The sequence below is a fragment of the Delphinapterus leucas genome, chromosome 8 (genome assembly GCF_059928025.1).
Source record: "Delphinapterus leucas isolate spDelLeu-1000000601 "Yukka" chromosome 8, BTC_Dleu_Yukka2, whole genome shotgun sequence".
Classification (NCBI taxonomy): Eukaryota; Metazoa; Chordata; class Mammalia; order Artiodactyla; family Monodontidae; genus Delphinapterus; species Delphinapterus leucas.
In genome coordinates, this window is record NC_143136.1 from 43,924,075 (window position 1) to 43,949,479 (window position 25,405).

Here is a 25,405-nt window from a genome sequence, read left to right on the forward strand (position 1 = left end):
ATCATCTTCCAGTGCCTTGATCCCAGACTTCCAGATTCCAGACTGTGAGAAGTAAATGTTTGTTGCTTAAGCCATCAGCTGTATGGTACTTTTTTTAAAAAATAAATTTAGTTATTTAGTTATTTTTGGCTGCATTGGGTCTTTGCTGCTGCGCGCAGGCTTTCTCTAGTTGCGGTGCGCAGGCTTCTCATTGCGGTGGCTTTTCTTGTTGCCACCGCACGGGTTCTAGGTGTGCAGGCTTCAGTAGTTGTGGCACGCGGGCTCAGTAGTTGTGGCTCATGGGCTTAGTTGCTCTGCAGCATGTGGCATCTTCCCGGACCAGGGATCAAACCTGTGTCCCCTACATTGGCAGGTGGATTCCTAACCACTGTGCCACCAGTGAAGCCCCATATGGTACTTTTTGTTATAGCAGCCTGAGTGGACTAAGGCACTGGCCATTAATAATTCTCAGCTAACTACACAAGGTACAGTGGAGAGTAGGTTAAAAAAAAAAATACTCTGCTCAGCCTCTGGAATCTATCTAAACCGTCTTCCATTTGCACACTTCATTCTTGGCTTTCTTTCTTATTCCTCACAATCCCATGTTTAGCTTTTGCTTTTCTCCACCCAATTTGCTGGATTGACAGCAAGTCTGTGCTCACTCTCCCACCTTGTCTCTGTGCTTGTCTTTTTCTTCATATCTACACTCTGCCGGCAGAGGACCCACCAGCTCAAGTCCCCCTTTTAAGCATTCCACATGAGAGTGGATGGAAGATTTTGTTTGTTTCCTTAACAAAGATGTATGACTTGTTAACCAAGATGTAGAGAAAAGGAGTAAGAAAAGAGCATGTGAAGGAAGAGAACCTTTCTTGAAGTAAATGGGCAAGAGTTGGAAGAAAGAGGGAAGAGATGAAGAGACAAAAAGAAGATAACTGCATTTGTGAGAAGCTGACTAAAGTGGTCATAACTCTTCTGGAAGAAGTGAAAAACCAAAGAAAAAGTACCTGAGTCCATGGCTCTCCTGAAGGAGAAAAAAGAAGAGACAGAGATCATCCCAACATAAATTCCTCTAAGCTCGCCACAAAAGTGTGCTCTTGACCTGGGACAGATGGCAGTGATGGAATGGAGTATTGGGGATAGATGTGCAGGAAGAAGGGACAGAGAAACAGCGGGCATCCTGCTCTCTTCACTTGCAGAGAGCCTGTATATTATCTTTAAGTTGGATTGGAAGAGGTGGTGAATGTATCAGGTACAAGTGTGTATCAGGAAAAGGAAAGAAAAGCAGAATGGGTTCAAAAAACACCCTCTGCACCAAGTGCTTTCACCACACTATGGTTCACATATGAAGAAATTGAGTGTGTTAATATTAATGATTGGGCTGATTGTCACAACAAATTACTCAACACTGCCTTCTAGGAGCAGACACTTGGAAAGGACAATGCATGTATCGTACAATAAGAGACTTAGAACTATTGAGATAAAAGTAAATCAAACATGGTTCTGTTCACATATAATTGCCAAGTTACAGTTTGGATTAGATTGTTGTGCTTACCCAGATTTACACATCGTGATTCATCAGCCTGCCCAGGATTGGCAATACTATATGGTAGTCAAAAATTTTAAGGACCTTGATTTCTTAATAATAGAAACTATTGCTGCATTTTTTTTTTCCTCTTTCTACTGTAACAACAGTCGTGACAGAGAGAGAGTTTTTTCCAACTACAAATATATTCCTCAAATAAAATTTTCCAAATCTGGTGTCGGGGCTCTTACGCAAATTGCTGGTCAAAGGGTAAATTACCTTTAGAAGGGTAATTTGACAAATTGAGCCAGGAGTTTCAAAAGTGTTCATACAATTTTTTTTTTTTTTTTTTTTGCGGTACGCGGGCCTCTCACTGTTGTGGCCTCTCCCGTTGCGGAGCACAGGCTCCGGACGCGCAGGCTCAGCGGCCATGGCTCACAGGCGCAGCCGCTCCGCGGCATGTGGGATCTTCCCGGACCGGACCGGGGCACGAACCTGTATCCCCTGCATCGGTAGGCGGACTCTCAACCACTGCACCACCAGGGAAGCCCAGAAAGTGTTCATACAATTTGATCCAACAGATTCACTTCTAGGTTATTCTAAGTTTATAAACATTAAGAGGAAGATATTTATTACAACATTATTTACAAAATTGAAAAAGCAAAACATCCGAGATGATGAATTGGTTAAGTTATAGCACATCGATGTAACGGAATACATTTAATAACATTGGGAAATGCTCATGATACAATAGTAGTGGTCAAAATAGGACAGAGCAGAACAAACTATAATCACTCTACCTAAATATGAAAGGAAATTTTCCAAATGTTAGCAGTAGTTATCTCTAGATGATGGTATTATAATTTTTTATGCTTCTTTTAGTTTTCAAAACTTTAACAACAAACATGCATTACTTTAAAAATCGGGGGAATTTTAAATGTTATTTTAAAGAAAGATCCTGCTTCAAAAGCAGTTTACAATGAAATAAAAATGAAAACAAAGTTGTATGTTTATCTATTTGAAGACAGCAACAAAAATCAGGAACTTATCCAACAAATATGTATGTATGGAGCCCTTTGTACGTTATTAGTCCTGTATAACTCTGTGTATTGTGAGCCTACCATGTGTGAGATGTGAATATATGTGTGTGTGTGTATATATATATATATCATTATATATATGTGTATATATATATCATTATATGTGTGTATATATCGTTATATATATCCGTATGTATATATATATAATGTTACAAATATAGTCATCCTTCTTTTATTTTTCTGATTAATCATTCAGGCAGGTATAAACTTGTATCTTCTTGAAGGTGCCCCTACTCCAGGGACGTATGCAGTCCCTGGGCTTTTGTAATTCTTTCATTGGGCTTCCACAGGCAAACAGTGACAGAATTGGCTTCTGGGCAGCCCCTGGTGTCACTGTTTCTCACTGCCCCTGTTTTGCCACAGTAAACTTGGGCTCACCAGATGCAGTGCTGGCCCACCAGGTCCAGTACTGCTGAGACCCTTCTGCAACCTGCGTGGTTCTTTAGGGGAGGACAGAGGAGCCCACTCTCAATCTCCAAGACTGTCCTTTGCAGGGCTCTGCTCTTCCTTCATTTCACAAACACAACCATCTCCCAAGAGTGTTGGCTCCATGCTGGCCTTGGTCAGCTCCAGACTCAAAGCCACTCCTATCCACATCCCAGAATCAAACTACCAGCAGTGGCTCTCTTTCAGACTACTTTCTGATAGATTTTAAATTTGTCTTACAGTATCTTTTCTGGATTATATAAATTTTGAGTCATTCTTCTCAGTCCTGTTCTTCCAACCTCTCAGCTTGCCTAACAGTCGAGGTTCATTTGCGTAAGGACTATTTACATTGCTGAGAAGGTTCCCGTGGCAGGCTGCCCAGAGGCTTACGATCCAGATCCTCTGAGCACCAGGGTAGTTGCACAAGGCCCCTCTGTGTGCCTGGTTGTCGCCCTCCACTCCTACTCACACATACTATAGAGGAGTAGGAGTTTTGAAGAACTGAACGCTCCACCTTCCTTGTATGCTAAGGTCAAGAAATAGGCAGGTTACTTATAAGGTGGCATTTTTCAAACAAGAATGGACATCCAGAAACAGATGGACAGTGGGATGGCCATTAGAGGCAGGACAAGATGTTATAAAGAAGTAAGAATTGTCTAGGCTTTCCACTCAGCACAGCAGTCTGACAGCTATGTGTCCTGTCTGAGAAAGAAAGGGGGACTCAGGTGAGGCAGGCCCCCAGTGCTGCCGGGAACAATGTGGTTGCTCCTTTCTCTGCAGGGCTGCACAGAGATCTAGGCAACATCACTTTGGATTTCATCCTACTTCCTTCACTAGCTTTCACCCCCCCTGTCAGGCACCCAGTGTTCTTCTGATGTCTGAGTTTGGTTTGTTTCCTGAGAAGGAAGAATATGATCTGATCCAGATATACCTGGAGGTGTTAATGTTGCAGTGTGCTACTTTTCCAAAGATGTGCATACCTGGAGATTGTTTGAGCAACAACTAAACACCTACTGAAGGACACACACACTGTACTATACTCGAGAATTTAAAAAATAAATAGACAAGCCTCTGCCCTAATTCCTGGTCTAGAAAGGGGAATAGACATGTGAAAGAATAGTTGCTCCACGTTGTAAGATGTTCTTAGTCACACAGTGGAAAAGGTGATGATTCTGCCTTGGATGGGGCACAGGGGTGAAAGTCATGAGGCTTACAAGAAAGTGACAGTTGGACAGGTCTTGAAGGATGAATTTAATAGAAAGACTCAGGAAGTACGGGCACTCCCCAGCAAGTACAGAGGCAGTGAAACAGCATGAAGCAAGAGCAGTGAGTTAGGGCAATAACTGTACAATGAAACCTAACTGGTTCCAAATGACTTCAGAATGAAATGTGAGGAGGGCAGAGGCAGAAGATGAGGTTGCAAAGAACAAATTATGTAGCATCCTCATATGGTACTCTAAGCAGTTGCGGGTTTTATCCTGCTGGTATAGCCCTCATCTTCAGTGAGTACAAGAATCAAACTGGTAGTGTTAGACATCAGAATAGTAGTTAAAATTAGGGAAGAAGGAGGTGATTGGAAGGGGAACAGTCAGGACTTCTGAAGTGTTGGCAAGGCTCTCTTTCTTGTTTTAGGCTGTGCTTATATGGCTGTTCACCTTGTAAGAATTTATTGAACTGCATGTTTATGATTTCAGTACTTTTCTTAATGCATGTTACACTTCTCGATTGTAAAAAAGTTTTCTTTTTAATCAAACTGGGTAATTTGTTCAAAACACAGATTTCAGGGCCTCACACTCAGACATTCTGAGTGTAGGCCTGGGCTGGGACTCAGGAATCTGCATTTTTTAAACAATTACCTTGGAGGATCTAAAGCCAAAAGGGACCCCTAGACCACACTTTGAGAACACTGCTAGGGCTGTTGGGGAGTCACCCAAAAGGTTTAAGCAAGAAATTAAGAACAACGATTTGCCTGTCTGAATGTGCTGGATTAGGGAGAGGAATAAGTTGAGGATGGCTTCCATCTTATACCCAATAGCACTTGCAGGTCCTATATCCCATTCCCTCTTTGCTTTTGAAAGAGATGTGACAAACAAGGTGCTAATGTATTTTTTGAGATGTGTTTTCTTTTGAGGGTTTCTTAAATATGAAAAAATTTGACCCCAGTACAATAATTTCTAATAGTCAAATTTAAGGCATGGAACAAGCCCGTGGGGTAGATATTCTGGGGCAAGGAGCAACTTTCTAGAATTTTTTAAATGAGTGCATGCTTAGCCTATGACTGATAGTTGTTCAGCTACTGACCCACCACTGTTATGTCATGTACTTAAGGATAAGTGATTTACATGGATGCAGCTAAATTCTTTTTCTTGTGCCCCTTTATAATCAGAGGGATATTGTTGTGACATAAAGCAGCCAACATGGTATTCTTCCAAACCATAATCCCTATGGGAAAAAAAAAGACAAATTTCGTTTTTCCTTTTGTGTTCACAGAGAAAAAGAAAGGGGAAACTTTACTTGACCTTAAACAGAGAATGGGAAAGTCCAAAAATATGACACAAAATGTGTGCAGATTTTTCTCCTCATGACTGAAATACTGAGGAAATGCCACAAGGTTTTTTAATTGCCAAAATTATGACTTTGTAACCAGAGTCTGTCAGTCTATTCATTAGATCAGCAAAAATGTTTAAGTCTGACAACACAAAGTGTTGGCTAGGATTAAGAGCATAAGGACTCATATACGTATAAACTGATGTAATCACTTGGGAGAGCAATTTGGCAATATTTAGTCAAGTTAAATGTGTGCATACTCTTTGACCCAGAAATTGCACTCCCAGGTATATTCTCAGAGAAACTCTCTTACCTATGCCCAAGAATATTCACAGCATCACTGGTTGCAGTACTTAAAACGTGGAAACAACCTGTTGATATATTAATAGGAGAATTTATGAGTAAATTGTGATATATTCATACAGTGGATATAGCTGTGAAAATAAATGAAATAGATCTACATATCTTCCATGGGAGCATCTCAGAAATATGATGTTGGATAAAAGAGCAAGTGGCAGGGCTTCCCTGGTGGCACAGTGGTTGAGAATCTGCCTGCTAATGCAAGGGGACACGGGTTCGAGCCCTGGTCTGGGAGGATCCCACATGCTGCGGAGCAACTAGGCCCGTGAGCCACAACTACTGAGCCTGCGCATCTGGAGCCTGTGCACCACAACAAGAGAGGCTGCAATAGTGAGAGGCCCGCACACCGCGATGAAGAGTGGCCCCCGCTTGCCACAACTAGAGAAAGCCCTCGCATAGAAACGAAGACCCAACACAGCAAAAATAAATAAATTAATTAATAAACTCCTACCCCCAACATCTTCTTTAAAAAAAAAAAAAAAAAGGAGCAAGTGGCAGATAAATGTGTACAATATGATGACATTTATATCTAGGTTAAAAATTGTAAATACTATTGTTGTGTGGGAAATTACCTTGCTGCTACGGAAGCCTGTTAAGTATAACAACAGGCAAGCTATCCAAGAGATCACAGAACAGAAGGGCTTACAGACCAAAATGAGTTGCTTAAATCTCATGGTTTATTAAATCAATTGAAAACACACAGCAAGAAGCAAGGTGAAAGAGCTGGGGTGGTATAAGATGACACAACCTGAATCCTCAGCCCTGTCCCTATCTTCCTCGATAAGGGTATGCCAACAAGGACCAGAGTTGAGATTTGAGCAAAGCGACCCAACACATAGAAGGTGCCTAGTGTCAAAATGCACACTTGCTCTGCAGGTTTGGGAGCAAGTGCATCTGGCTGATAGCTGTATTGTAATTAGCCTGATGAGCAGTTATGGATTTTATTTTGCATTAGTTGTGCAGAGGACGTGAGGAGCCAATGATCAGCCGAACTAAGAGCTCATAAATAGTGAATGCCTCGTGTGCCTCCTGTATCTTCAGTGTGTCATGAGTATTTGATGATTCATGGCCTCATATATGTCTAGTGTATCATGACTATTAGGTATTTCTTGGTCTTTCCATCCATTTCTAATTATGTTCATTATAGTTCATTATTCAAATGCTCTACTTTATCTATGTCTAACATGTCTCAGAAGTTACTGACTAAAAAAAAAAAAAAAGTTACTGACTTATCTTACGTATTTTACAAAATTTGCCTGCCTCATAAGCTATTTGCTTTAATTCTAGTTTCACTTTTCTCCCTATGTATTCATTTCTCTTATTTTTTAAAGCAGAATTGAATATTCTTTGTTAATTGAAATATAGTTAACATATAATATCATGGTAGTTTTAGGTGTACTACATAGTGATTTGACATTTGCATACATTACAAAATGATCAACTTGATAAGTCTAATAACCATCTGTCGTCATATGAAGTTATTACAGTATTATTGACCATACTTCTTATGCTGTATATTACATCTCTGTTACTTATTTATTTTATAACCAGAAGCTGTTACTGCTTAATCCCCTTCACCTATGTTGCCCATTCCCACCCCCCTCCCTTCTGGCAACAACCTGTTTGTTCTCTGTATCTATGAATCTGTTTTCATTTTGTTTTGTTTGTTTTGTTTTTTAGATTACACATAAAAGTGAGATCATATGGTATTTGTCTTTGTCTGACACATTTCACTTAGCATGATGTGACCCTCTGGAACCATCCATGTTGTCACAAATGATTTCATTTTTTATGGCTAAGTAGTATTCCATTATGTATATATACCACATCTTTATCTATTCAACTGTCAATGGATACTTAGGTTGCTTCCATATCTTGGCTGTTTTAAATAATGCTACTATGAACATTAGTGTGTATATTTCTTATAGAATTAGTATTTTTGTTTTCTTTGGGTAAATGCCCAGTGGAGTTGCTGGATTGTGTGGTAGTTCTATGTTTAATTTTTTGAGGCACCTCCTTACTGTGTTCCACAGTGGCTGCACCAGTTTACAAGCCCACCAGCAGCACACAAGGGTTCCCTTTTCTCCACATCTTCATCAATACTTGTTATTTGTTGCCTTTTTCATGACAGCCATTTTGACAGGTGTGAGGTAGTATCTCATTTTGGTTTTTTGCATTTCCCTCATCATTAGTGATGTTGAGCATCTTTTCATATGACTGTTGGCCATCTGTATGTCTTCTTTGGAAAAATGTCAACTCAGATTCTTTGCCCAGTCTGGTGCTTGTTTTTTTGGTGTTGAGTTATATGAGCTATTTATTTTACATAGTATCCCCTTACTGGATATATTGTTTGCAATTATCTTGTCCCATTCAGTAGGCTGTCTTTTTGTTTTGTTGGTGGTTTCCTTTGCTGTGCAAAAGCATTTTAATTTGATATGGTCCTATTTGTTTATTTTTGGTTTTGTTTCCCTTGCCTAAGGAGATCCAAAAAATATTGCTAAGACTGATGTCAAAGAGCATACTGCCTATATTTTCTTCTGGGAGTTTTATGGTTTCAGGTCTTATATTTAAGTCTTTAATCCATTTTGAATTTATTGTTATATATGATGTGAGAAAGTAGTACAGTTTCATCCTTTTGCATGTAGCTGTCCAGTTTTCCCAGCACCATTTATCAAAAAGGCTGTCTTCCCCATTGTATATTATTGCCTCCTTTGTCATAGATTAATTGACCATATAAGTGTGGGTTCATTTCTGGCCTCTCTATTCTGTTCCATTGATCTGTGTCTATTTTTGTGCCAGTACCATACTGTTTTGATTACCATAGCTTTGTAGTATAGTTTTAGGATGCTTGATACCTCCAGTTTTGTTCTTTCCCAAGATTGCTTTGGCTATTCTGGGAATAATTCTTTAGAATTATTTGTTCTAGCTCTGTGAAAAATGTCATGAGTATTTTGGTAGAGATTGCATTGAATCTGTAGATTGCCTTGGGTAGTATGGTCATTTTAACAATATTAATTCTTCTAATTCATAAGCATGGTATATCTTTCCATTTGTTTTTGTCTTCTTCAGTTTCTTTCATCAGTGTCTTATAGTTTTCAGAGGACAAGTCTTTCAGAATTGAATACTTATAAATAATTCAGTAAACAGACATTGTAAATATATGTGTAACATGGTTAAAGTATAAATAAATCCTTGGAAAGAGTAATCCCCAAGTTCAGCATTTGGCTTAAGATGGTGGAGAGGGAAAAAAATGTATTCAGATGGAGTTCACAGGGCTTTAATTACATTAGTAATGTTTTATTTTTCAATATGGATGGTAGATATATGAGTATTTATTATATTATTCTTTAAATTTTTCACATCTGAACTTTTTCAAAATAAATTTAAGAAAATTTTGAAATAGTAAATATCTGGTGTCTTACATGTAATAGGCATTTAATACATATCATTTTGATTTTAATAAAGTTAAAGAATTTGACTGGGCTAACTAAATTGATATGTCATCCTTCTATTGCTGGTACATACATATATTTTTCAACAAATATTTGCTGAGTACCTACTATTTACAAGGAAGGCATTGCACCAGTTGATATGGATGATGAAACATTGAGTGAAAGAAAATTCTTACTCTCAAGAGTACTCTCAAGGTTGCAATTTAATCAGAGACTTGAGACTACTGAAGAAATAAGAACAATACCAGAGCATAATATAAGTGCCTTTAGAGATGTACAGATTGTGACTAGTCAGTCTAGGTGTGGCTAGTCAGTCTAGGATGAGATCAAAATGCCTTTGAGAAGTGGCATTCAATGTGGGCCTTGAAAGAAGTACATGTCAACAGGTGAAAGTGAGGAAAGAATTCCAGGAAAAGGAAATACAATGGACAGAGAAGTAAAGTGTAGGGCATGCTCACTCCGTGTCAAGGGTGGGTATGGGAGAGTGGCACAGAGGGTGTTAATAAGTTAAGTCAGGACAAGAATCCTTCTATACAACATTAGCAGTGGTTACCTATGGTTGAGATTACGGGTAATTTCAATATTTTCTTTGTAATATTCTGTATAGTCAACATATTCTACAGTGACCATATATTACAGTGACCACAAAATTGATTTTTGTTGAAATAGCTGGACAATTTGCGTATGGAGCTCTGACCATCTGGAAAGGCAGGGACAAATACTCTATTTTGCTCTTTTTGAGATTTATCAGGATTGCCTGGCTAAAGCCCATTAACAGAGAACAGTAATGAGGCCCTGAAATAAAATTATCTTTAGGAATGGGCAGACTTAGGTGTCCTGTCATAAACATAAGAGCCTAGGCATTCTTGGAGGAAGCATAGCACATGGCTAAGCTGGAAGTTCCTTGGGACCCAGCCACCCTGGCCCAATGCTGTGCATTAGGGGAAAATGGTAACTATTGCTGAGTATGTGAAGGACTTGAAGAGAGCTGTAACTGCAGATCCACAGGTCAGGGCCCTACCATGGCTGGGCAGGGGCCAAAACCAGCAAAGGCATTTTCACAGAATGGACTATGTACTGATGAAAGGGCCTAGATCTTTCCCTTTAGACCTGGCATTGGAAACACAACTCACACTTGTCATTTGGACTAAACCCCTGAGGTCTTTAGACAGTTTGAGGAGAGTCTATATTAGACTTTCTAGGGCAAGTAAAGGTCTAAGAAATTTATTATAAAAATAAAGATATGACTATAGCAATAAAATGGCTTTGTGAGTTAGGCCAGAAAATATTGGTCTATGTTATGCAAATATTCTGCATTAAATATGTGTTAACTTATAATCAGATAGATGTTACTTTTATGAGTCCTATTCTAAACAGAAAATTAACTTAAAAATACAGCATGAACTTTGATCCATAATAAATATAAAAGTGGCAAAAATATTAATATAAAGATTTCTATACTTTAATCTCTTAAAATGACTTGATATTATAACTGGTCTCTGACAGTGTCTAAATAAGGTTTGTTACCTTGACGAAAAGGACTTTGCTGTACTGTCAACATAGATAGCCTCGTTCAAAATTCAACATGATCATATCAAAGTTGGTGGTTCTACACAACCAGAGGAGGGAAGTTAAATCGTGTGTAATCTGCTTCACCTGGCTGGACATGTAAGCATCTTGGAAGATACTGTTTCTTCCTCATCTAGAACTCTGCAACACTCATCCAACACCTTTGAAAGAATTTTAGTTAGTCAAACCTTAAAAATTGTTGAGATTTTTGTAGCTGAGGCTCATGCTTGGCTTCTTGAAATATGAAACAAATAAAATCTGCAAAGTAGTATTATAATTTCTTAACACGGAGATTTTCATTGAGAGCAGTGTTAAAGGAGAATGAATCCTTTCACCAGTGTACATTAGGGAAATATGGTACACTCTTCTTATTTGACGTCCACTAGATAGAGAGCTCCTAGGAGGCAGGGGCTGTGTCTTAATGGTTTTTAAACCTTCAGTATTTGACCTGGAATAGAGCCTATAGCAGCTGCCCAATATATATATATATGGTGAATTACTGGTTTTTTGAGGAAGGATAGTTGGCAGGGTTAGGTGCAGCTGCAAGTGATGCTCTGTATCATTCTGGACCGAAAACATACCTTTTACTATTTGGATATATCGTAGGATTACTTCTGTGTTCTAAAGTTCTGGAGAGTTTGGATAATTGAACTTGATAAAAGGACTACGATTGTGCTTTGTTGTCATGTAACTTGTGGAGTCAGTGTTTTAGAAAAGACTTTTTAACGTTGCACAGAAGAGAAGCGAACTTCAGGCCAAGGGTGGAGGCAGCCCTGTCTCCTGGGGGACTAGAACCAAGAGTCGGGAAGCCTGCAGGAAGCAGGGAAGCATGCTCTCTTTCTCCTCTCTGCTTTTCTCTCTGTAGATTTCGTTCCTCTTTTTCTGCAGGTGTTTTTACTTTCTCAGGGCGCATAGCCCCAAGCACTGCTGATCCACAGCTCCCCATCTCTCATCTTTTCTGTTGGAGAAACCAGGACAGACTGAAATGAGCATTTTTGTCTCAATTTCAGACTCCAGTGAGAAAGACTGATCTGCCCAGCTCAGGCCAGGGGGATACTCTTCACTCAATAATTTGTGTGATAACAGAGACTGAAGTTACAGGCATTACAGAACTGATTTTATATTTTCTAAGGAAAAATGTGTATCATATATATCGCTAGTTAAAATCACGTTACACTGTTGGGCTCTAAATTCTCAGAAGCCTGGGAGGTTTCCTTCCTTGAAGGGTGAAAAAGTAGTGAACAGATGGGCCTCCCACCATCAGGCCCATTTCCTTGGGGGCCTAGAACACATCTTTGGACCTCTGCTTTCAGAGGAGACTGACCAACCATGCCCAGGATGTCAGAGCTGACAGTCAGCTGGCCCCAGTGCCTCCCCCAGTCCATTCCCGATGGCTAAGTGTGAAGAGTAAACAATCTGCAGAAATTCAGTGGTGTCAAAGGAGCTAGTCCAAAGTCATGCCGTGATGCTCTGATTTTAATGACGCCCAGGAACAGCCCCAGAGGCGAGTGTGCAGCTGCCAGGGGAGCAGCTGGTGGGCTCGCGGCTGGGCTACGGGAGGCTGGGCCCTGGGGGGGGCGGGAAGGGGTGGAGAGGAAGAGCTTGGGAGGGGCGCGCGGAGGCGGCCCTCCGCGCCGCAGCCTGTTTCGCTCGGCTTGTTAGGTTGGCACGCGGATTGAAAAATGTACGTCTAAATCTATTTCTGGCTTTTAAATGTGTGAAGGAAACACATAACTTTATTATTTTATTTTTGTCAAGTTAAAGACAGAGCCAGATGCCCCTAAAGCTTATGCATTCTGTAAGGAGTTTCTATTCTTTGGTGGAGCATCTTTGGAAGCAAAAACTCAAAGACAAATAGGTCATCTCTTCTAAGTTTTCTGGAGGAATATTGGCAATAAAAAGAATAGAGTCAGCACTGGTAACTAATGGAGATGAAGGAAATAAAACCAGGGAAGATGTTGAATTTTTTTTAAAAGAACTTGTAAAGGAAAAACAATGAAGTAAGTATTGATGTAACATGAACATGTTATTATTTGTTAAAATGCCAAAAATACCGCAGATATACATAACCTTTTAAAATTTAGTGAGAAACATATGAACAGTTGCAGAAATGCCCTCGCCAGAGGAGTTTGGAAATCTTCAAAGCTTAATATCCTTTTGTGAATGGTCAGACTGATGAGGAATGAAAGAAATCTGGAAAAATAAAAGCACATTAGCACTACAACAGATATATTCCTGGGAGGGGTTGTTATGATAAAGTTAACTTTAACTGTAGTGCTTCACAGTCAAAGAAAATCTTATAAAACAAAATACTGTAGATGTGTGTTTATTTTGTTCAATAACAAATGAACTGTAACATCAGGGGAGCAGCTGGTGGGCTGCTCCCCTGATAGATATTTTTTGAGCATATGCTATGTTCCAGGCACTGTGCTAAGCATAGGGAATATACTGGTAAATAAGTTGGATGCTGTTCCTACACACATATCCCTGCCTAAGCTTTGAGTTGATCAGAGAAAATATCATAATCACCAGATCAAATAGCTGCATGGGACCTAAGAGATCAATTAGTCCAAACTTTTATTTTACACAGGAAACTGAGGCCTAAAATATTGTATAAGTGAAACTGGCTGTGCTCTTGGCCTCTCTATTTTTGCTCTCGAAAAGAAGCATTTCTTGTCCTATAGGTCCTTCTTAAATCTTCAAATTGTATGCCATGTAACAAATGTAGACATTAATCTATTTCTATTATAGACTTTCAATATTCCTATGCTTTTCTGGAAATGAAACAGGAAATCAAATTAAAAAAAAAAACCCTAAAGTCCAATTTTCAATATCTAATCCAGTTTTTTCAGGAAGTGTTAGCCATGTGATTTCTATTGCCATCAAAAACAGTCATGTCGTGTGATACTGACCATCTGTTTAGGAAATGGCAGATACGCTTGGAAAATCCAGAGTAATAAGAACTCAAAACCATCATCGGTTAGAGAGGTTATCAGTCCAAGAAGATGCCACTTCGGTCAGATGTGGATGAAGCATTATTAGATGGACCATCTGGATTTCACGCCTACCTGTGCTCTAGACTTGTGTGATAACTGTGTGTCCCTTGGTTGTCTGACCTGCAGTTGTACTGCACTGTTAGCACAATGCTTGCCAGCCACAAGGATGTTGTGACAATTGTTCAAGTAAATGCTATAAAGCAGTCTGAGCAATTCAAAAGAAGGGTGCTGGGCTTCCCTGGTGGTGCAGTGGTTGAGAGTCCGCCTGCTGATGCAGGGGACACGGGTTCGTGCCCCGGTCTGGGAAGATCCCACATGCCGCAGAGCGGCTGGGCCCGTTAGCCATGGCCGCTGAGCCTGCGCGTCCGGAGCCTGTGCTCCGCAATGGGAGAGGCCACAAGAGTGAGAGGCCCGCGTACAGCAAAAAAAAAAAAAAAAAAAAGAAGGGTGCTGCATAACAACCCAAAATCATTATACAGGTACAGCTCTTTTTTTATATTTATGTAGTCCTAATACAGTAATATAAAAGATTCCTCAAGATATGTTTGGATGTCTGTGTGTGTTTCATTCCATTTGTTATTCATTCTAACTTTTAAATTGATTATTATTATTAACCTGGCACTAAAGGGAACCTATTCTCTAGAGCCCCACCCCCCACCCCCACCTGTTAATCTATAACATAATGAATTGGGTCGTGATTTCCTAGCTGAATCTGGATCATTTGGCCATGGACTCCAATATGTTGGAAACACATGTTTGAGAATCTATTTGGCTGGATGACTTGGACTGAAGCCTCAATGTAAAAAAAAGCACAACTAAATACAAGCTAATAAATCCAAATACCTGACAGCATTGAAGCTGTCAGGGATGATGGTGACCTAACCATCACAGATGAGTTTCTACACAGCCCTCTTTGTTTTTCTTCCCCCCTCCCTCCCTCCCTCCCTTCCCTCCTTCCATCCTTCCCTTCTCTTTCTTTCTTTTTCTTTCTTTCTTACAATAGGTTTATTGAGATGTAATGCACCTACCAAAAAATTTACCCTTTCAAAGTGTGCAATTCAGTGCTTTTAGTATATTCACAGAGTTGTACAATTATCAGCCAAAATTCCACAACATTTTCATCAGCCCCCAAAGAACCCCATACCCATTAACAGTCACTCCCCAGTGCCCCTCCCCCAACAACTACTAATCAACTTTCTGTCTCTATGGATTTACCTACTTTGGACACTTTATGTAAATGGAATCATACAATAAGTGGCCTTCAGCATCTGGCTTCTTTCACCCAGAATAATGCTTTCAAGGTTCATTCATATTCATTCCTTTTTATGGCCAAATAATATTCCATTTATGGATATGCCACATATTGCTTATCCATTCATCAGGACATTTAGGTTATTTACACTTTTTAGCTATTATGAATAATGCTATTATGAATATTAGTGTACAAGTTTTTGTGTGAACATATATCGATATTTTTAACTAGAATTGCTAGATTATATGGTAACTCTATGTTTAAGTTTTTGAGGAACTAAAACTGCCTTTCAAAGTGACTGTGTCATTTTACATTCCCACCAACAAATAACAAGGGTTGAAATTTGTCCACATCCTTGTTGGCACTTGTTATTGTCCAAATTTTTGCTTATAGCCATCTTGGAGGGTGTAAAGTGGTTTCTTGTTATGATTTTGATTTGCATTTCCTTAATGACTAATAATGTTGAGCATCTTTTCATGCAGTTGTTGGTCATTTATATATCTTCTTTGAAGAAATATCTAAGTCCTTTGCCTATTTTTAATTGGGTTATTTCTTTTTTATTGTTAAATTTTAAGAATTCTTTGTATATTCTGGTACAAGTCCCTTAACAGATAAGTGACTTACAAATATTTTGTCCCATTCTGTGTGTTGTCTTTTCATTTTCTTAAAATGAAGCACAAAATTTTTAATTTTGATGATGTCTGATTTACCTTCTTTTGTTGTTGCTTGTGCTTTTGGTGTCACATTTAAGAAACCATTCCTAATCCAAGGTCACAAAGATTTATTCCTATATTTTCTTCTAAGAGTTTTGTAATTTTAACATTTACATTTAGGTCTGACTCATTTTGAGGTAATTATTTTATATGATGCAAGGTCAGAATCCAACTTCATTCTTTTGTGTGTAGATATCTAGTTGTTCCCGTGAATTGTCTTGGTTAGCCTCCTTGTAGAAGATCAGTTGACCATAAATATGAGGGTTTGTTTTTGGATTCTCAGTTCTGTTCGGTTGATCTGAATTTCTATCCTTATGCCACTACCACCCTGTCTTGACTGCCATAACTTTGTAGTAAGGTCTGAAATGGGGAAGTGTGAGAAGATTTCCGCAAAAAAGCCAGCTGAAATTTTGATATGTATTATATCGAATCTGTAGACCAATTTAAGGAGTACCACTACTTTAACAATATTAAGTCTTCCAATCCATGAAGCTGGGGTGTCATTTCCATTTATTTAGATCTTCTTTAATTTCTTCCAGTGATGTTTTAAGAGTTTTCAGTATGCAAATCTTTTATTTATTTTGCTCAATTTATTCCTATTTTTATTCTTTTTGATGTTACTGTAAGTGAAATTGTTTTCTTAGTTTCGCTTTCACCTTGTTCATTGCTAGCATATAGAAATATACTGACATTTGTATATTGATCTTGTATCCTGCAACCTTAGACGTTGTTTGTTAGTTCTAGCATTTTTTTAGTAAATTCCTTAGGATTTTCTATATACAAAAGCATGTCATCTACAACTAGAGATAATTTAACTTTTTTCTTTCCAATTTAGATGCCTTCTATTTCTTTTTCTTGCCTAGTTTCCCTGTCTAGAGCCTCTAGTACAGTATTGAACAGAAGTGGCAAGAATGGATATCCTTGTCTGTTTCCTAATCTTAGGGGGAAAGCATCTGGTCTTTCACTATCATGTATGATCTAAGTTGTGGACTTTCTGTAGATGACCTTTATCAGGTTCAGGAAGTTCCCTGTGTAGCTCTCTTTAAATGCCATCAATGGGCAGGGCTGAATTGTTCAAACTAATGATATCTAAAAGTTCATTTGGTACTTTATGTCCTTTTCAATGTTGTAATAAGATATGGAAACAATATGCCCACTAGAGCCAGATTATTTATTTTTTTTCTGGAAAAGGCTGCATGTTGCAGAAGGAACTTTTCTGTATTTCTCTTTTTCTATCCCCCAAGCATTATTCCTTATCTCCCACCACATGAGAGCAAACAACTGATTGTGGCAGGTAAATATAATAGCTTCTCTCCATACTCTCCTTATGCTTGTAGGATGCAGTATATTTGTACACAAATTTCAATAGCACATATTCTATGGATGATATATAAAATAAGCTGCAGGAAGTCAGTAAAGGTGTCAACTCCAGAAAACCGTCTCAACAGACTGCTAAGAAGACAAGACATTATCAAATCCAACTTAAATTTTAGTTCTCAGGGGACCTGGCAAATTAGGACTTGCTCCGCATCCTGGAAAAAGAATTGCTGGTTTGATGGTGATTGTGACAATGATAAAGATGATGATGACGCAGCCTCATCAGTTTAATGTATAAGAACTACCAGGTGCTAAGTGGTACCTTTAAGAGGCAGAAGTCAAAGAGCCAAGGCAGGACTGGCCACCCAGGTAAAAACAATCCCAGCCAGGGAAGACACAGTATGGCAGTAATTAATTATTGAATGGCTTTGGTTCTATTCTCTAACTTCTATTCTCAATTTTCCAACTTCCTATTGCAATTAGACTGCCATTTTCCCTAGTGGCCAGTATTCATCTCTCACTCTCAACTTTTAGCACTTTGCCTTTTGCTCTATGTAGTGTCTAGGGACAATAAGTACTGCCTTTGGCTGCCCCATGAACCTCTCCCTTAAATGGCAGAATAGAAACACTGCATGTCTCTTGTGTCTGGAACTGACCCTGCACGCACCCCAGGTTTGACTTTGCTTAGCCTTGCATTATTTATGTACGACAATTATAATCTGAAAAGCAAACCATAACATTACAAAAAAAAATCTTTAAAGTCCACATCATGTGCTTTCAGAGCCAAGTAACAAATGTGTAGTACTCTAAGTCTTAATAGCAAGACCAGTTCTGCTCTTTGAATTGAGAGCCAGCTTTGCTACCTCTGATAGAAGAGAGATTATTCTTTGCTTATTTCCATTCTTTTTTTTGGCATTCTCATGCATTTTATTTTATTTATTTATTATTTTATTGGATTATAGTTGATTTACGATGTTGTGTTATACGTATTTCCATTCTGCCAACTCCCAACATTTTAGGCAAGAATTGTCAGGATAAAAAGAACTTTAAAAGAACAGAGCATCTTCCTTTGCTTTCAGATGAAACTACAACCCAATCGCAGAGTAAGTTAGAAGTTAGGTAATTGGGAATTATTTCTTGTGCATAAGGCTGACATCATTTACCCCTATCTAATAACTTCGGTTTGGTGGAAGGGAAGGAAGAAGGAATGATGGAAGAAAAAGGGGTTGGGATACATGAAAACTCACAACACTACTATACCTTTTTCAGGTCTCAGTGAAGGAGTTTGGGTGTTTCTCATGAAGTGCCACCGATCCCTATGAGAAATATGTTTGTAGTGCTCCACGCCTGCTTGGAGAGTCCAAGAACCGCTAAAAACTGATGGTAAGAACTAAGGAACAACCTAGAACAGCTGGCCAAGGGTGAAGAACTGATAGACAAGAGGAGATGAGATTTGATTTGTACTTCGGGTCACACTAAGTAAACAGTGAGGCAAAACAGTGGAAAGGCAGGATTATTTTTGCTAAAGCCTTGATGAGTTATCACACTAAGTTGTGAGCAAAGTGGAGAACAAGCTCAGGTCTTAGGCTCTGACTTAGCTCTACGATGAGACATCATGTCCTTCGGAGGCTTCTCGTGTGGCCTCACTAAGAATCCCAGGAGAGGGATTTTCCATTCAGCTACTTGATAATAAAATTTAAGTCCTGATTTTCAGGCAGTTAAAAGAAAGGACAAAGCTAATGTCCTCGTAAAAGCCTGAAAAACGGAAACAATTAAGGAAATGATCATGAAACTCTAAGAACCATTTCCAAGATTGAATCATAAAAAATGTAGACTAAAAACTTATTAGCGATAATCATGGTGATGAGGATAAAGAAGACTGTACTGCAAGCAGAGAAATCATTCAGTTCCCACATGGCTGTCCTAAGAGAAAAGAGACTCTGGCCTAAAGGAAATATCAAAACTTATTTTTTTAAATATATGATCCTGTTGTTTTTTTCAGAGAATTTGCATTTGGAGGTTTATTCTGAGTAAATTTCCCCAGAGAAACGTTGTGCTCTCTTACTCTGATACAGAGAGTACAGATAGTGTCAGAACAAGAAATGGAAATGACACTCAGAAATTAAATAGGGGCCAAATGGAAATACTGTGCAGGTGAAATGTTTTTCAATCATTAGTGTATTTTCCCAATCTCTCTGATAGGGGTAATTTAGTTTTGGGTGAGAGTGGGGATAGGATGGGTGGGGTGGAGCTGGGGGGAAATTGTGGTACCCTTAGAACCACAGGACTAGAAAGGGAAAGGAAGAGTATAAAATCCACCTTTTGTTCCTCCATCTGGATTACCCTAAACAATTTCCAAGTAAATAATACCTTCTCAGGAGTACTTCTCAGGGAAAAAAAAAAAGAAAAGATTACTGAGCCTCCAAATGGAGTCTAACTTCAGATGACATAAAGGCCTTGGGAAGACCCTAGGGTAGTGGACATTAATTAAAACTGAAGTGGAGTGGGTTACCTTAGGACTAGGAATTGAAATGTTCATAAATCCAATTATTCAAATAGTCCAGAAACTATTTAGGACAAAAGTCACAAAATGTATTTACAATGCACAGGTAAGATGATTAAGGAGAAATTTGTCTGAGAAACAAGTCTCAGAGTTTAGAATTAGGAACTCAGCACATGGGTTCTGCATCTGTGAGAGCCAAGGGGGCTGCAGGAGGGATCCAAAAGTACAGTTTCCTTCAACCCCAAAGAGGATGCACCTCAGTGAACATTTCCTCTGATGTTTTGAGGTTGTGAGCAAGATCTCCAAGATACGTGTCTACGTGTTACCTTACAGTTTATGAAGTCCCTTATTTGTATGTAAGAGTTTACTGTTCAGGTGCAACTTGAGATAGGATTTGATTTTAACACATTTCAGTTTTAACACATTTTACTATACACTGAATTATTGCTCTGCATAATAATTAGACATAAATACTAACTTTGTATTTTTCTTCTTCTCATTTTGCCATTTCTTCAACACGCAAAACTAAGGTCAATGTTTATGTCCCTAATGCCAAGTACAATTTAACTATCATAATCTTTGGTCCTGACTTTCTCATCACGTACCTACTTATTTGATTCAGTATCTGCCCCTCAGTACCTGAGTCCATGCTCCTGGCCTGGTATTCTCCGTGCCTAAGTATTTTATCCCAGCATCCCTCTGCCCCATCTACCCATATTCCAGGATTTGGGAAAGTGCTTTCTGCTCCCATTCCTGCTCATTGTGTCTTGGGCAATGAAAGGCTTGAGGTGGCAGGAACTCTGGGCCATGACTTAAACTGCAGTCTTCAACAGAAGGGCAACAGTAATGTTTCTATGTTGTGGGTGAGGAAGAGAAGGACCAGGGATGGCAAAGTAGAGAGTAAAGAAGGGAAGGGATGGGGTGGGCCTAGAGAGAATAGGCTGGGGATTCCTGGATACCTTAGATTCCTCTCTAAATTATAGTAAAATGCCAGTGGCACCCCAGCACCACGAGGCCAAAGCAAGCAAGAGGAGACCTCTTTGCGATGTGGTAGTTGATGCGATGTGTCACTCAGGTCTCCTTCTAGGAATGAAGGCTTTCTTTCTCCAAATGCCAGAAGTGCTGGTAGCCGACAGCCTTCAGCTGTCTGCCTTCTTTAGAACTGCTTGGGCTGAAGAAAGCTGCCTCGCCCTCAGTCACAGCCCCTTCTTGAAGCACCCTTGTGTCCAATGACTGGTCAAAATCAAAGGCCATTCCCTTCACCCCCAACAAAGAACATCTCTGAAAGTCCATCTCAGCCTCACTGTGGTGAGGAATGGGGAATTAGTGTTTAGTGGACATAGAGTTTCACTCGGAGATAATGAAAAACTCTGGAGATGGATGGTGATGAAGATGGTTGCACGATAATGTGAGTGTACTTAATGCCACTAAACTGTACACCTGAAAATGGTTAAAATGATCAATTTTATGTTATGTGTATTTTACCACAATAAGAAATTCAAAATTAATTAAGAAAATACAGGGGTAGGATCAGATGTGCTTTCAGTTTCCCTCCAGTTCTAAAGGTCCATAATTACATTAAGTTACCCTTTGCAGCCAAATTTGGGTTGGTGTGATTTCAGGGGCCAGATTATACAGCAGTTCTCAATTTTGGCTGCATGCTAGAATCACTTTGGGAGCTTTAAAAAAATGATGCTTCAGTACCCCCATACTGATTTATATGTAATTGTCTAGGGACCCGGGTTTTGGTATTTTTAAAAGCTCCCAGTGATTCCAGTATGCAAAACACAGTTGAGATTTACTGGGCTAGAAGAACGCCAACCCACACCTTCCCCACCTACTTGCTATTACTGCTGAGGATTTGGCCACTTGCTTATCTTTCAAGACTCATCTTTCCAACTCACCCCCTCCTACACATACCCAAGGTACAGCTGAACCAAATGACTTGTCATATATCCTCTCCCACCAAACCCTGTCTGACTCTGTCCCTTTGCTCCTGTTTGCTCTAACAAGATTGCCCTCATCTGACTGATGTCAGCCCCAGTGGACCACTTCTTTGAGCCCTCAGCACCCCTCGCTAGGCTGTGCCAGGTACCCTCCTCTAAACTCTGGAAGCGCTTCATGTGTAAACCCTTATACTGCTGCCCTTATCACAGAGGTGGGAAATCCAACTCCCCAGTGCTGGGATCCAGTCTTTCTTCCTGAGTTCCCAGGTCTGAAGAAAGACACTAAGAAAGTTACCAGTAGATATAGTTGAACAAGTAGGTTTCTTTAATTAGAGATAATTCATCCCACAATTGAATAGCATTTTTTGAAGTAAATGCATTAGGAAGGACTAGCATATCAGTGTAAATAAGACAGTTTTTCATTTAACATTAATTGAGCTATTATTATGTGTCTGGGATTGTGCTAATACTTAGAATTTCTTACTGCATCTCTGTGGCAACCATAGGAGGCAGGTACTATCATCTCCATGTTGTAAATGAGGAAGCAATTTCAGGCAGGTTAAGAGCTTGCCCAGGATCCCAGCTAGTGTGTAGCAGAGCTGGGAGTTGCCATTGGTATACAAGTGATGATTCTAGATCCTTCCTGACTTGGGGAAAGGGACAGAGCAAAAAATGTATGAGGTCACTGGGAATCTAAAATGGGAAGAGAGGAACTTTCCTGGTGGCACAGTGGTTAAGAATCCGCCTGCCAATGCAGGGGACACGGATTCGATCCCTGGTCCGGGAAGATCCCATATGCTGCAGAGCAACTAAGCCCGTGTGCCACGACTACTGAACCTGCACTCTAGAGCCCGTGAGCCATAACTACGGAGCCCACTCGCCACAACTACTGAAGCTCGTGCGCCTAGAGCCCGTGCTCCGCAACAAGAGAAGCCACCGCAACGAGAAGCCCACGCACCACAATGAAGAGTAGCCCCCGCTCGCCGCAACTAGGGAAAGACCGTGTGCAGCAACGAAGACCCAACGCAGCCAAAAAAAAAAGAAAAGTTTTTTTTTAAAATGGGAATAGAGGCTGTTACTGGTAGGAAAAGGGAACCGAAAAAAGGTGAGGTCGCAGACAGAAAAGACAAATGTTGAAATCTTGCTTATTTTACTCAGGCCTCAGCTTAATTGTGAGTAGGTATTTAAGTCACATTCTCAGTCTGGAAGGTAGGTGCTGTGAGCCCCTCATTCCTCAGATACACTTCAGTTAAGCCCAGCCCAACGATATTTACTGAGGATCTATTACATGCCAGAAACGGTGCGAGATATCTGCATTCCAAGCACAGATGGTACTAGATCTCTGCCCAGATAGAGTTCTCCTTCTAGTGGGGGCAAGAGGTACACTGTCAGCAGACATGCCAAGTACGAAGGTATGTGTTCTTATCATCAAGGTATGTATCGGCAGCTGTAGAAGTGCAAGAGGACCAAGTATCCCCGAGAAGTTAGAGAGGGCTTTACAGCATTTGAACTTGGGTTTGGTGGGTGTATAGGAATGACATTTGAACTTGGGGTTGGTGTGTGAATAGGGGTGGCCACATGGAAAAAGAAGATGAAAGTTCAGCAGGTGTGAAAGCACGGATTCAAAGGACATAGTAGTTTGGGAATGGGCCAAGGAGTCAGGGTTGTGATAGGGAACAGGGATGGGAGGGAGACAGGGCCATCTATGCCGGGCTAAGGAATTCTGACCAAATACGTATTTTAGAAAAAAAACGTATTTTGATGGCAACATGGAGGTTTGAAAGAGAGAACAGTTAGAACTCTTACAAAATGAAAAATGAGAGTCCAGGAGTAGGTCTACACTGTATGTGTATGTATGTATGTGTTTGTGGGAGAAAGAACCTGTAGGACTTGGTGACCAGTTTTTTAAAAAGAGAGTGAGAAAAAGGGAAAAGTCAAGGGTCCTAGGTTTCTAGTTTAAGCATCTGAGTTGATTGAATTGAAGACTGGGAACATAGGAGCAGTTTTGAATTCAGTTTTGATCAGGTGGAATGTGAAGTACCCCAGAGACATTCAAGTGAGGGCAGAAATAACATAGGAGGCATGAGGCTGTGATCCAAGATTTCAGGTTAGGGAGGCAGCAGAATAAAAATACTGTCAGTTTTTTAAAAATGAATGCCAGACTGCCAGATGACATTAAAACACATCTGGGAGTAGACATGGGCTTTGGAGCTGCAAGACTCAAGCTTCTAGACTTGGCCACTTAGTGCTGTGATCTTGGGATGTTTCCTAGCTTCTGGGACTCTCAAATGTAAAATGGAAACAATATTAACCTATCTTGCAGGGTTGTATTCAGATTAGCAATAAAGTTTGCAAACTCCTAACAATGCAGGTCCAACTGAGTTGGCCCGTGGTAGTTTTTGTTAAAGTTCATGGATGGAAGGAGTAGGGTTAAATTTGGGAGAGGGGACTGTTCTGTGTTCAAAAGAAAGAAAAAGAGTCTGGGGAAGGAACTATTTGCATAAAGTGGCTAGGGTACAAGGTGGGCTTACCCTCTGTAGAGAAATGGATCATCATCATCCATAGCCCTGTTCAGGTCCCGGAAGTAGGTGTTTGAGGTAGAAAAAGACCATGACCACCTTTTCTATTTGGTTCCCTCTAGTCACCCTCAAAGAATTAAAATCAGTGTACTGGGGACTTCCCTGGTGGTGCAGTGGTTAAGAATCTGCCTGCCAATGCAGGGGACACGGGTTCGAGCCCTGGTCTGGGAAGATCCCACATGCCATAGAGCAACTAAGCCCGTGTGCCACAACTACTGAGCCTGTGCTCTAGTGCCTGCGAGCCACAGCTACTGAGCCCATGTGCCACAACTACTGAAGCCCATGCGCCTAGAGCCCATGCTCCACAGCAAGGGAAGCCACCACAATGAGAGGCCCGTGCTCCGCAACGAAGTGTAGCCCCCGCTCGCCACAACTAGAGAAAGCCTGCGTGCGGCAACGAAGACCCAACACAGCCCAAAATTAATTAAATAAATAAATTTATTGAAAAAAAGAAAATCAGTGTACTGCTAGGATTGGTCGTCAGAGTAACCCTGTCTGTGCCCACCCTTTCCCCAAGAAGGAAAGCAGAAAGAAAGGGAGAGAAGGAAGGAGGCACCTGTAGATGGACAGGAGGACTGTCGCCATCTGCTTATTCATACCTGGCTTTCCTTTCAGAGTGTAACACATTCTTTCATTTTATAATAGAGAAAAAATTCAAATGAAATTCATTAATTCCAAATTTCAATCAGTTGATTAATTTACAAGTAAAAATGATTAAAGTGAGGTCCTTTCCTATTTCGATAGGAGGAGGGAATGAAGAGGATAGGGGAGATTTGAACATGGAAAAGAGAAGGCTGGTTGGGAGAGTCGTTTAAAAAGAGAAATTTTTTTAAAAGGTGAAGAGTGAGGACATAGAAAACATACTTCAGATTTTGCCTACAGTTGGTTTCCAATATTTGACAGACATCAGGTGCATGTAAGATTTTTGTAGTACGCAGCTGCCAACAGTTGCAGCTGTGCATCTAGAAATTTGTAGAGCTGTCGTTGTTGTAATGTTGTTGACTTTTGTTCTAAAGGAGCTTTCTTCACTGAGAATCCACAGAACTCTCTACCTTCCTAAGAGCCCAGGCTCCCCGAATACCAATGTTTAGTGCAACTCAACACACACTGATGCAGTAAACTCCATATGTCAGAGACCACACCG

At 40.0% G+C, this 25,405-nt stretch overlaps 1 long non-coding RNA gene across 2 annotated transcripts in view; it reads left to right on the forward strand.

Annotated features, from left to right (window-relative positions):
* The window catches only part of LOC149748546 (uncharacterized), a 302,762-nt gene that overhangs the window by 261,378 nt on the left and 15,979 nt on the right, over positions 1–25,405 (forward strand). For both annotated transcript variants that reach the window (XR_016393985.1, XR_016393987.1), the window contains one exon: positions 18,503–18,616. This is a non-coding gene — a long non-coding RNA (uncharacterized LOC149748546). The remainder of the gene's footprint in view (positions 1–18,502; positions 18,617–25,405) is intronic.